The sequence below is a fragment of the Pinus tabuliformis genome, chromosome 1_2, assembly GCF_031772625.1.
Source record: "Pinus tabuliformis cultivar Carrire ecotype Pingquan chromosome 1_2, CPIR1, whole genome shotgun sequence".
Classification (NCBI taxonomy): domain Eukaryota; kingdom Viridiplantae; phylum Streptophyta; class Pinopsida; order Pinales; family Pinaceae; genus Pinus; species Pinus tabuliformis.
The window spans coordinates 1,217,721,795-1,217,736,420 of NC_142298.1; positions in this window are offsets into that span (position 1 = coordinate 1,217,721,795).

Sequence of the window (14,626 nt, forward strand, 5' to 3'; positions counted from 1 at the left end):
ATTGTAATAAAAATATCCATTTTGCTATAGAATTAGTACTAACATGTAATATTGTTTTTTTTCTAGAACACTATAGGTAATGCCTAAAAGATGATGATATAGACTATGTTTAGATTACATCATATATCAGAAATGATGATGATGAGGATGGTGATGTCATTGGTGATGATAATGTGGATGATATTATCAGGATGGTCAGGATGATGATCATGGAAATGATCATGAGGGTGAGCTTGACTATGATTTTCGTGGTGCTCGCTAGCCATGCGTTATTTTTTATATTTAGTTGGATGTCTTAATATGGTAATCATACATTTGAATTTTAGTTTATTTGAATAATGATGATGATACTATCGGTACTATATTGTTACCTTGTGAATATGTTGAAAATTGTTTACAATTTTTATGAAGAATTATTGTGTATGATGAGATTCCTATTTTTTTATGGATGTTGTGAATTTACCTTAGCATAATGATATCTATGAAACATTTCTATTTGGTAATCTTACATTCAATTTTAGTTGATTTGATTAAATATGATGATGATATTATCTTTTTTATCTTGTTCTTTTCTGTATATGTTAAAAATTATCAACATTATTTTGATGGAGAATTATTATGTATGATGATATTACTATCTTTTAATGGATGCTGTGAATTTACCTTAGAATAATGGCGTTCATGAAATATTTTGATATGATAATCACACATTTGAATCTTAGTTGATTTGATTAAGGATAGTGAGGATATTATTAGTATTATCTTGTTACTTTATATATGTGTTGAAACCTGTCAATGCTTTTTAATGGAGAATGATTATGTATGATGACATTACTATTTTTGGATGTAATGTTGTAAATTTACCTTGGAATAATGATATCTGCCATAAATGTTGATTTAGTAGTAATATATTTATATTGAAAATTGTCAATGATTTTTTGATAGAGAATTGTTATATATGAGGATACTGCTATATCTTTTATGAATGTTGTCAATTACCCTTAAATTTGTTTACAAATACTAAGTTATGATTTTGAATTGTGATATATTCTTAAATGTGTTATACATGAAAATACCTCCTCATCATCTTGGAGGAGAATACTATGTTGTTGGTTGAAATACCCCTTTCTCCTAAACTATATAAGCCTATAATACAAGTTATGTACCATGACGACCATGGTATCCTAATCTATAACAATTTGTCTCCTTCATCTACCTTTTGTTACCAAAATAATAAACACCTAAGAAAAAATTAAGAAACTAATAAAATAATGCCATGTAGACAATTTTTGAATATATCATTTTTATTATTCTTTCACCAAAATTATCCAAATAAATGTCACATTTATCAAAATAATTGTATATGTATGTTATATTTAGACTAATATATTAGCACAAAATTTAATAGAATTTAAATTAAAAAATAAAATTCAAAATTTAAAGGAAATTTAAATTTAAATTTAAATTACCCAAATAAACGTCACTTTTATAAAAAATAACCGTCTACATGTATTTTATATTGAAATTAATTTATTAACACAAGATTTAAGAAAATTTAAATTTAAAAGGAAATTTAAAATATATCTTAAGTTAAATTTAAATTTAAGTTATTCAACTAAATGCACTTTTATCAAAATAACCATATATTTATATTTTATATTTAAATTAATTTATCAATACAAGATTTAATAAAATTTAAATTAAAAAAGTAAATTTAAAATTTAAATTAAATTTAGGATTTAGGATTTTATATTTAAATTTATTTATTTAACATTCCATGATTTACCCTTCATTAAAAATATTCTAGATATTCTAACTTTTATAGATTAAGATATTAATTTTACTTTTAATATTTAATATAGTTTTTGGTCACTTGGGAAGCATTCACAGTTAAGTTAGGTAAGTTATATTATTTAAAAAAGATCCACTGCCTAGTCACACCTATATGTCTTTTAAATTTTAAAGGATTTTGATTGGCTTACACATTATGACATGGAAATTCAATGTTAACATTTTAAAATAAAAATTATTCTAATGCGAGGAAAAAAGCTCGAGTTAACTACAATTTGACACTCTTGTTCACTTTCAGAAACTCATATGGTGGAATGTGATCTCTTTATCCTCATCTTTAGATTTTTCCTAAAAAATAAAAGCATACAAAAGTGGGAAAGAGCCATAAAGCATGGGGAAGCTTTTTCCTAAGCACAAAAGCATCTAAAAAGTGGAAAATGCCATTTTTATATGAGGAAACATTATTCACCCAAAAGCTTTCGCTGAAATTGAACTAATGAGGAATTTGGGAAATCTTCATAGCCTTCACTTTCCTATATATTCAAGGCTTGGCGATTGAGGAAATGATGGGAATTCATGTATTGTCACGCTGCTAAGATCTATCTTGAGAGGGAGAGTTTTGGAGCTAGGAGTTGGGTGAGGTGTTGTTGCAACTGTATCTGATGGTTGTAATTTTCCTCCAACTCCTTTATTAATATAGATTAGTCGTTATTCCTTCCATATGCTACTATTCATTCTTTACTTATCCTATTTAACTAAAGAATCTATGGGATTTTGGTTTATATTTATTTATTCAGTAATATTTATATGTTTATGATAGTTTCAATTATCAAGATATTATGTTGTGAAGTTTTATTTGTTCTCTCTCTTGTGTGTTGGACCAAGATTTCGAGCTATTTAGGAGCGCTTCCTAGCTACACTAAAAACTCCAACAAGACCTACAAGCGAGGACTCACATGAATTCATTCTTCTTTTCTTAATCTATACTCTACATCTTGATATACTAAGAATCCTGACCCCTAGAACAACCTTTCTCTTAATCAGTCTATCTTAGGTTTCTAGGATAAACTGAGAGGGTTTTATGTTCATCTAACTGTGCATTAAATCCTATAGCAAAATGATATTTAGAAACTGTAATATATTTCACTATGTAATAAAATTAGTAAAATGGAAGTAAAAGTAAAACTTTAAACAAGAAGCCAAAAGTTGATGTAACCATTGATGCAAAATTGGGAGTAGAATTGGATGTTAAATTAGCCATCAAAACAAGATGCAAACAATGAGACAAAAAGAGTTTTAAAGTAGAATTAAAAAAGGGTGTTAAACTAGACAGAAAGAAGGGAACAAAATAGGGCATACAAAAAGATACCAAATTGGGCGCAAACAAGGATGTAATAATGGACACGAAAATGAGGATGCAAATAATGGTGTAAAATTAGGATGAAAAATTGGGTGCAAAAAGGATGTAAGAAAAGACACAAAACAAGAAGAAAAATGGGACTAAAAAAAGGTGAAACTAAGGATGCAAAAAATGATGCATAACTAGATGAAAATTCATACTAAAATCTAGGTGCAAAATGAGATGCAAACGTGGACACAAAATGTGGCAGAAAAAATGATGCAAATTTGGATATCAAAAAGGATGCAAAATTAGACACCAAAAAGGATGCAAAATTGGACATAAAAAATGGTGAAAATTTGGACATAACAGTAGAAAAAATGGTGCGAAAATGGGCATAAAAATGGCTCAACATTGGATGCAAAATGAGGTGCAACAAATGATTCGAAACATGGTGCAAAAACAAATGCAAACGTAGACGAAAAAAATGGCTCAAAATTGAATGTAACATTAGACACAAAATGGGATTCAAAGGTGGACACAACACATGGTCCAACATAGGGTGAAAATTTAGATGCTCAAAAGGATGCAAGAAATGTTGTTAAAAATGATGTTAAATTGGATGCAACAAATGATGCAAAATTAAGTGCAAAATAGGATGCAAAAAAGGGAGACAAATGAAACGAAAAAAGTGGATGAAAAAAAAGATGCAAAATGGATGAAAAATTTGGCACTAAATTAGATTCAACATATGGTGCAAAATTAGATGCAAAAAATGGTGTAAAAAAAGGTAGAAAAATTGATGCAAAAATAGATGTATAAATAAGTACAAAATTAGAAGCAAAAAATGGCATAAGACTAGATGCAAAAATTGGCACAAACTCGATGCAAAAAAATGCACTAAATCAGATGCAAAAGATGGTGTAAAAAACGATGCAAATTATGACACAAAAATAGAAGAAAAGAATGGCACAAAATAGGAAGAAAAAAATGATGCAAAAATAGATGCAAAAAATTGCACAAAACTAGAAGCAAAACCTGTTGTAAAACCAAATGCAAATCTTGGTGCAAAATATGATGCAAAAAATGATGCAAAATTTGGCGTAAAAAAAGGATGCAAAATTTGGTGCAAAAAAGGACGCTTTAGAAATTGTACAATAGAGTCAGATTTAGCGCTAGGCTGATCATCCCAATGGAGAGAAAAATACACTAAAATCTGGTGCTAAATCTGGCGTAAATTACCTGTTTTTTTGTAGTGTCTACCCCTTGTATAACTAGAAAATCTTGGATTGATACGAAAATATCTGCTCCTACTCCTCGATACAATATTTCCTGGCAACATCTCCATCACTGGATCATCATTTGTATAAGCATTTTCATCATCATTCTTAGGAATGTTATCCTCACTATGATCATCTATGCTTTTGAAATACTATCTTGGAGGATATTCTTCATCTTCCCCTTCTTCAGTGCTATTGTCATAGTCCTTAGAATTAGGACTAAATGGAAAATATAACTCGATGTTTATTGGATATTCTTCCTCATGTGCATTGTTAGTGCTGCTCTCATAGTCCATAGGTTTAGGACTATGTTGAAAATGTGATTGTTTACTCATTGAAAGTTCTACATCCTGCTCTTTGCCATTGCTACTCCCATAGTCCTTAGGATTAGGACTAATTGCTTCATCTTGTCCTTTGCCACTAATGCTCTCATAGCCATTAGGATTAGGTCTAAGTGAAAACTACGACTCTTTATTTATTTGAAAATATTCATCATTCTCTTCATCATTGTTGCTCTCATAGTCCATAGGATTAAGACTAAGTGGACACCATGGCACTCTATTCATTTGAAATTCTTCATCATGTTTTTCATCACTATTTCTTTCATAGTCCATAGGATTAGGACTAAGTGGACATTGTGACACTGTATTCATCTGAAATTCTTCATCATGCTCTTCATCACAGTTGCTCTCAAAGCCCATAGGATTAGGACTAAGTAGACACCATGACACTCCATTCTTTTGAAATTATTCATCATGTTATTCATCATTGCTACTTTCATAGTCCATAGGAATAGGGCAAAGTGGACAATGTGACACTTTATTCATTTGAAATTCTTCATCATGCTCTTCATCACTGCTACTCTCATAGTCCATATGATTAGGACTAAGTGGAAACCATGACACTCCATTTTTTTGAAATTCTTCATCATGCTCTTCATCGCTAATGCTATTAGAGTCCATAGGATTAAGACTAAGTGGACACCATGACACTCCATTCTTTTGAAATTCTTCATCGTGCTCTTCATCACTGCTGCTTTCATTGTCCATAGAATTAGGACTAAGTGGACACCATGACACTCCATTCTTTTGAAATTATTCATCACTGCTACTCTCATAGTCCCTAGGATTAAGACTAAGTGGACACTGTGACACTCTATTCATTTGAAATTCGTCATCATGCTCTTCATCATTTCTACTCTCATAGTCCATAGGATTAGGAATAAGTGGACACCGTGACACTCCATTCTTTCGACATTCTTCATAACGCTCTTCATCACTGCTACTCTCATAATCCATATGTTGGCATTATGACACAAGTGTTGTCCTTGATGGAAAATCACACTGATGACAAATCATAATGCAGAAGGATAACAACAAGGAATTGATGATCAGACTACAAGTATGAAGAGAAAATATATATACGCAGGTTCACTATATACCAAGTAGGGTATACACGCAGGTTCACCATATAGCAAGTCGCGTATACGCAGGTTCGCTATATACCAAGTAGGGTATACACACAGGTTCACTATATACCAAGTCGCATATACACAGGTTCGCTATATACCAAGTAGGGTATACATGCAGTTTCATGCACGGAAAAGCGCATACATGTCAGAAAGCTTACTTTTGGTCCGTGGTAGTTAGTCCACGGTATTTGAACCTATGGTTTTGGACCATGGTATCTCGACAAGTGTGTTGATCCCAAGTATTGGGCTCTTGGTATTGATTTATTATGGTTTTGGACCGTGGTATTGAGCAAGGCCTAATACTATAAAAGGAGAAGAAGATCATTAGTCAAGGGCATCCAAAAAGTCTTGAATATCTAAGGAAGGATGAGATCCAGTATACAGGTTATGGGTTGATGATACATTGCTTGATCTGAGCTAAGGAGGGATCTCACCGGTTGATGGAGAACAAGATCTAAGGATAGATCGGGATCAAATTGTTTGAAATGAACTATCTTTATATGGTTGATTATGCTTATTCTAGATTTGCATACTGACGCAAGTAATGTTCTATAAATGTTATGAGTATGACTGATGTCTGGTACAACTGCAAAGTTATAAGAAAATATTTTTAGATCTGTACGCGGGTTGGCCTTTGAATAAGTGCGTATATACGTAGGTTTGATTCATCGTAGTAGCGTGTACATTGTAAAGTATGATATTTGAAGTTGCAGTTGGTTCTGATTGTTATTACAGAGTTCTGTGTCTGCTCTGTGTTCTGGTGACGGTGTTGTTAACAGGGTTTCAGTGGTTCAGAGTTTGATGATGCTAGTAGCGATTATTTTGAGCTTCAACGATAGTTATGGGTCCAGTATGAAAATTTGATGAAACATGGCCTTTCATATTATGTGTTGTGCTTCAGGAGTATCCAGTCTGAAAATTTATGAAATGTGGTACCTGGAGGAGAGAAGATTGTAGGTCGGTGCCTACGTAGTAGTATCTTAGCTAGTACAAGAGCAAAGGGGGTTGGAGCTCCCTTCCAGGAGAGTGTGGAGAACGAGAGAAGATTGTAGCCTTTTGTAGGTAGTAGCCTACGTGCTGGTAAAGGACTGCACCAGTACATTGTAAAAGAAGTTTCTTAATAAAGGAAGATAGAAATGAATTGCAGCAGGTGGTTTTCACCCACATTGGGTTTTCCACCTTATATCGTGCTATTCATGTGTGCTTCTTGTGTGTGATGATATGTTCTGTTTTTACTGCACCTGCTTAATGTTCATATGGTTAATGCACTAACTAAAGAGATCAACATTTAATGGATTAACTGAATCATAAGTATTTTGGATATACGCTAGTTGCTTTAGACACATCTGCGTATACACGCGGGTTCCCTTGATTGAAGTAGCGTATATGTATCTAAGTATGGAAATGAAAAAGTTTTATTGATCTGATAATACTGATTCACCCTCCCTCTCAGTATTATTTCCAACAATTGGTATCAGAGCAGGTCCTTTGGTAGAAGCTTGATCACTTGAAGGAGATCCCTCACTACAACAAAACCAGCGATTAGCGTCCCTTTTTACTTCTTTTTTTGCATCTAGAGCCCATTTTTGGTGCTATTTGCATCCATTTATCAAATATGGTGCAAAACTTGACACAAAATTTGCATCGAGTTTTGCACCAAATCTTACACCAAGTTTAGCACCAAGTATTGCAATAGGTTTTGCACCAGGTTTTGCACCAAATTTTATGCCAAGTTTTGTGTCATCCTTTACACCAGGTTTTGTTCCAGGTTTTGCATCAAGTTTGGCACCTAATTTTGTTTGACATACTTTTGCATCCTCATTTGCATCCACTTTTTGCACCTACACTTGCATTAACTTTTGCATCGACTTTTGCACCCTTTTTTGCATCCTTTTTTAAATCATTTTTTGCATCCATTTTTGCATCCATTTTTGCATCCATTTGTGCATCCCTTTTGCGCCAAGTTTTACATCGTGTTTTGTGTCTAGTTTTGCATAAAATTTTGCATCTACTTTTGTTGCATCCACTTTTCCCTCTTGTTTGGCATCCATATTTACATCCTCTTTTGCATCTATTATTGTACCCACTATTGCATCTAATATTTTTGTGCCACAATTAGCGCCTAGTTTGGCACCTCCTTTTGCACCCACTTTTGATTATAATTTTGCATCCACGTTTGCATCCTCATTTTCGTCTAGGTTTTCATCAACTACTACATCTATTTTTGCATCCCTTTTTGTATCCAATTTTGGACCGGGATTTGCATCGGGTTTTGTGTCTCATTTTGCATCGACTTCTATTGCATCCACTTTTGCATACAATTTTGCATCCACTGTTGCACCCATTTTAAAGTCCACTTTTTGCATCCCTTTTTACATCTTCGTTTGCATCATAGTTTGATTCTTTTTTTGCATCTATCATTACATCCACTTTTACATCCACTTTTGTTGTGCCACAATTTGCACCATGTTTTGCACTTACTGTTGTACCCACGTTTGCTTCCAATTTTGCATCCATGTTCACATCCTCTTTTGCATCAAATATTGCATCTCTTTTTGCATCCACTTTTGTGTCAGGTTTATGCATTGGGTTTTGCATCTCGTTTTGTATCTACTTTTGCATCTACTTCCATTGTATCCATTTTTTGCATCCAATTTTGTTTCGCCTGTTGCATCAATGTTTGCTTCCACTTTTACATCCCTTTTTGCATCTTATTTTGCATATTTTTTTTCCTATTGTTACATCCACTTTTGTTGCACCATATCTTGCGCCTACCATTGCAACCACATTTGCTTCCACTTTTGCATCCACATTTGCACCCTATTTTGTGTTCAAGGTTGCATCGAATATTGCGTATGTTTTTACATCCCCTATTGCATCCACTTTTGTTTCATCCATTTTTGCATCTAATTTTGTGTTCACTATTGCACCCATGTTTGTGTCCATGTTTACATCCATTTTTTCATCTTATTTTGTATCCATGTTTGTCTCTTTTTTGCATCTAATTTTGTGTCCTTTTCTGCATCCGTTGTTGCATCCACATTTGTTTCACCACAATTTGTGCCAAGTTTTATGCCTACCATTGGACCCATGTTTGCTTCCACTTTTGCATTCATGTTTGCATCCAAGTTTGCATTGACAACTGCATCTGCTTTTGCATCCACTTTTGTGTCAGGTTTTTCATGTTGTTGTGCATCTACTTATGTTGCATCCACTCTTCATCCAATTTTACTTCTATTGTTGCCCCCATTTCTGTGTTCGCTTTTGCATTCCTTTTCCAACACTCATCATATTTTCTGCATTGATGATATTCCTTATGGCATTGGCAATTATGAACAATTGATGACAATGTCAATAATCTTGACAATGATGAAAATGAAGATGATGGCGATGACATGAATTGTGATTATGATGATAAAGACGATAGTGGTTACAATGACAATGATGATGATGGCAATGATTATGATGATGACGATGCTAATGAGTATTTTTTCACTCAAAAGGACCCATTGTTTTCTGAGATATGGCCATTCTCCCAAGGTGTCTCCAGGTGCGCAACAAAATGGAAAAAGAGGGGCAGAAAGGTGATTTTTGGCCTCGTTTTTGCAAATTTCTCAAAAACGGAGCCCCAAACCAAGAAAGTGGGAAAATGGGTTTTGCGAGGGGGTCATAATATTTCCAAAAATTATGATTTTCCATCATTTGGAGCCCTAAGGAAGAAGCACAACGTGAGCTCGCTACGCTCTTAGACATAAAATTGCCAAAAAATTGCAAGTCTGCACCAATTTGCACCAAAACACAAAATTTTCTCCAAATCCTCCCAAATTTTTTCCAGAGATGCATGATGAGGTATTGTATGCAATCATGGATGAATTAACAAGAAAATCTAATGTACCCTTCTCCTCTTGGCTGATTAGGGTTTCCTTGAGTTTTTCCTTCAACTACTTGATTTTGACCTTGGCAACCTGATTCCTTGTGTAATAATGGATGGCCATTTTCTTTTGCAACTTGTTATCCTTGTTGACCTTGTTAAGGATCTTCTCAAGGTGGCAATTGACTTTTCCAAGCCAAAAATCCCTGTCCATATTTATTTCCATTGCTATCCTATCTTCAAAGGTCAATTCTTCCATTAGTGGCTTTTGTTCTCTTTCCCTCTGAAGTGCCTTCCTAAGACCCATTGTCCTTGGTCTGTTCCTTGCCACATGTCCTTCATGCTGCTAAGTGTCCTCATGTTCCACCACTTCCTTGCCTTTCATCTCTTTTTTCTTGGCTTTGAATTGCTCTTTCTCCATGACTAGTTGTTTTACCTTAAGTTTATTGTTTTCTTGCTCAAGGAATGAAATGATGAATTTGGCCCTTTCCAAATTGTCCTTGAGCTCCATGATCTGAGAATCCTTCTCTTTGATGACTTGTTGCAGGGTTTAATGCTAATCATGTGCCTCCAAGTCAACTAGGTCAAATTCATGCTCAATGGGCTCCTCATGATGTGATGGTGATCCTTGTTTAGTTGATGTAGTAGGCTTGGCCCCTTCCTCAATTTGAGGAGAAAACACAAGCCTTCTGCCTCTATGATATGTCTTCGTCACCTCAGTCCTAGGTTCCTTGGAAACCTCATCATGTTTACTTGATGACCCCACCTCCATGGGATGTACTGACATGGTTTGGTGCTGGCTTGGTGAAGTGGTTATATGCGTTTTCAAGGTTGCCTCAATGAAGGTGTCCCATGTCATGTTCTTCTCTATCAACTGATGGAGTACTATAACCTTTATCAGGCTATGGTGAAAGAGGTTGGGATAATGCACTTTTCCTTTCAATTACACCCTTTCAGACATTTTGGTTAGGCTCATATATAAGTAGCTTGACAAATTTAGAGACTTGGCAGCTGTAAAGTGCATGAGCAGTCTTATGTGGCATTGATATAGCCTGGAAAATTCACCCTCACATGTGAAGAACTTCATGACAGCGTTCATCAATGGTGCATATCTCTCCTTTGCATTGTGATTTCAAGTAGGGTTTGTACTCTTCTAGGTTTAGGTTCATGCCTTTGAACCAATTTTCACCATGGTTTGGTATGCCTGTAGCTTGAGATATGGCATCCTCTGAAAACATGAAATCAGTCCATGCAATGGTGATCTTGTCTTCCTTCAAGGTGAGGGAAAATATACTTGTGAGATGCTCATGGTAACCTATTTCCTCCACTCTTTGACAAAACCCTAAACAATTGACATCTTAAAAGAATTTCATGACAAACGAGGAGGAGGTGATTTCATTGCAATTAGAGGGCTCAAACCTCAGTATCTTTCCCCCTTGTTGTATTTCCTCTTCTCTGATGGTGATGAGTCAGGCTCCATACTTCAAACCCTAGGTGAAAGGCAAGCAAGAATAATGGAATTTGTTTCTGTGAGGGAATGAGGTGGTACGATGGACTTAGGAGTTGCCTAAATTTGTAAGGAAATTTAGGAGGGTAGGGGATGATGTTAGTGAGTAGGGGAAAAAGGAATTTTGGGAAATGAGTGAGGGTAGGGGGTGGAAAAGGCCAAAACATAGGCCTCTCCTAGAAAGAGATAGGATAGATTAGTGTTTAGAGGAAAATGATAGAAAATGATGGGATAAGGCTTTGTGATGGATGGAAATGGTGTATTAGCTGCAAACAGAGATGTAGGGATAAGGAATCTAGGGTTTGTGGAAACAACTAATCATTTGACGATCAAAACCATGAAAACCATATAAACCCTAGATGAAGAAGTATTTGATCATTTTCTTGACATATGAGGCAAAGGAGGACATGGAAATGATAAAACTTACTTGTTATAGAGCATGGAGGATGAAATGGCTGAAGAGGAGCTTTGAAAAATGAATTTTGGTGGTCAAACAACAATTTTGGACAACTCTGCCCCGTGTGCATTGTGTTGTCCAGGTGCGCAATGAAGGCTCTCTATGTGCTACGAGAGTCAATTTTTGCGAGTGAGGGCTATGGAATCACAATTTTTTGCAAAGGAGAGGGGGGAGCTCGATGCTAGGATGGTAGACAAGTGAAAATGAGTGTGAATGAGCTGCTCCATGTGCTTTTATAATTTGCTTTTGTTGTCTAAGTGATTAATGAGGTAGGATGACCCACCTCACCAATTCACTTTCTTTTTTAGTTTTGTAGCCTTAGGACCTCTTCTTGTAACTTTAGAACCTTATGAACATTATTACATTTAAAAACATAAATTACATTTGAAATCAAGTGTTATTGAACAAATTTACATATTGTTACTCCTCATTTGCCGATTTATACATGAAATGACTGATTTTGTGACCTTAACCCTAATGACCTAATGGTGACACTGAGCTGAATGGAGACCATGATGATGTGACTGAAGTGATATTAATGATGTTTTCATGATGGTAGACTCAACTGAGTGATGAAAGTGACCGACATATGAAATTCTTGAGAGAGTGGAAATAGCCCTAGACACACTAGCTAGTGACCAATTTTTTGTTTGAAGACTCACTGAAATGAAAAAAAATTGACTTGACACCCTAATAACACCTTGTAATAGCATATTTGATCATTGGTGATAGGCTGAACTGATGACACTAACACCCTCACAGATAACCTTACCTTTTTTGCAACTTGGGAACCCAACCAATTCATTAGCAAAACAATATTGTGCCCAACGCAAAGTCTCCCTTTCTCTGAAATTTCTTTGTCCATGCCTTATCACAACCATAGGCTTGCCTCCTGCAATTCCTATTCTGAACTTCTCCTAAAACACTTCATCCTTGGGACACCTGGAATTCACTGACACACCTTGGCACACACTCTTATTTGTTCATTTCCAAGCATTTTGACCTAGTTCTCCCTTGTGTTCCCTTGACTCTCCCTAACACTCCTCACCATCCATTGACACTGTCTGCCATGTGTTGGCACACCTTTTCATTCCTTGGCATGCCCTGGCACAACTTAGCTATCATGCCCTCACAACTACCCTTACTTTTTTTAAGACTTGGTCGGAACCCAACCAATTCCTCCCCCACTACAACAACTTAACCAAGTAATAGTTACTACAATTAGACTATGCCTTGCTCACCTAAGAATTGCCTATAACACATCTTAGGCTACTCATGTCCAATCTCAACTCATCCCACTTAATAAGTTACCAATTCAAGGCTCACGTTCAACCATGGCCATAAAACAACTAAGAAACACAATTTACATCTTGACATGCCATAACACATGGCACATCTAACAATCCCTTAGCCCTATGTGGTGTGGGTTAGCATCCCCTACTTTTTTTGGCATTCTTTGCACTCCCTAGCACACCCTAGCACTCTCTGACATGCCCTGGCACTCTACCATGCCTTGGCACTGCCTAACATATAACATTGTGACTCCCTCCTTAGAACACTTGGAACTCGTTGGCACTCCCTATCACACACTCTTATCTCTTCATTTCCATGCATTTTGAACTAGTTCTCCATTATGTTTCTATGGCACTCCCTAACATTCACTGGCATGCATTGACACACCCTGACACATGGCACATCTTGGTATGTTTCCTTGGCACTCTAGCATTCCTTGGCACTACCTAACATATCTTGTTGATCCCTCCTTACCACACCTGGAACTCACTAACATTCCCTGTCACACACTCTTATTCATTCATTTCCATGTATTTGAAACTAGTGATCCCTTTTATTTCCTTGGCACTCCATAATACTCCCTGGCATGAATTGGCACACCCTAGCACCTGGCACATATTGGCATGTTTCCCTAGCCTCTATCATGCCTTAACACTGCCTACCATACATTGTTACTCCCTCATCACACATGTATCTCACTGACACTTCCTGTCACAAACTCTTATTTGTTCATTTGCATGCACTAATTTGACCTAGTGCTCCCTTGTGTTTCCCTAGCACTCCCTAACACGTCCTAGCACATGTTGACACACCCTGGCACCTAGCACATCTTGGCTGCATGTCGTCCTAGCAATCTAGCATGACTTAGCACAACCTATCATACCATGTCACTCTCTCCTTAGCACACTTGGAACTCACTCACACTCCCTATCACACACTCTTATTCATTCATTTCCATGCATTTTGACCTAGTGCTCCCTTATGTTTCTCTGGCACTCCCTAACACTCCTTAGCATGCATTGGCACACCTTGGTGCTTGGCACATCCTGGTATGCTTCCCTAGCACTCTAGCATGCCATGGCAGTGATACATAACATACCTTGTCACTCCCTCCTTAGCACACCTGGAACTCGCTGAATGTAGTGTCAATTGCATGATTGATTCTTCCACCCTTACAAAATCCGTAGTCCACGCTATTAAATCATGCAATAGTTCATCTTCTGTGCAATCCCTGCATTTCGGGTCCTGAGTAGAGGAATCATGGAATTTGTGTCAAACAATCGCTGGATACAGACAAAACCTCTTCAATCGCATTGCTTTAAACCATAGTTACCATTCGGATTCGAATTCCATACGATACGGTAAAAATTTGAATAAGAAATTTTCAATTCGAACAAAATTCAACATCATACATCTTAAAGGTTAACAAATATGTAGTTTTCTTTCTATAACAACCATTGCTTTTGCTCATTTCTTTCCATTAATTTTGAAATTTAAATAATTTATATTAATTTTGACAAATATAAACAATTTTAAAATTACAATTCACCAAAAAACCATATTTCACTCCTCCCTCCAAAAAATTATTTTATTTTCAAAATTTAAAACTTTAATGTA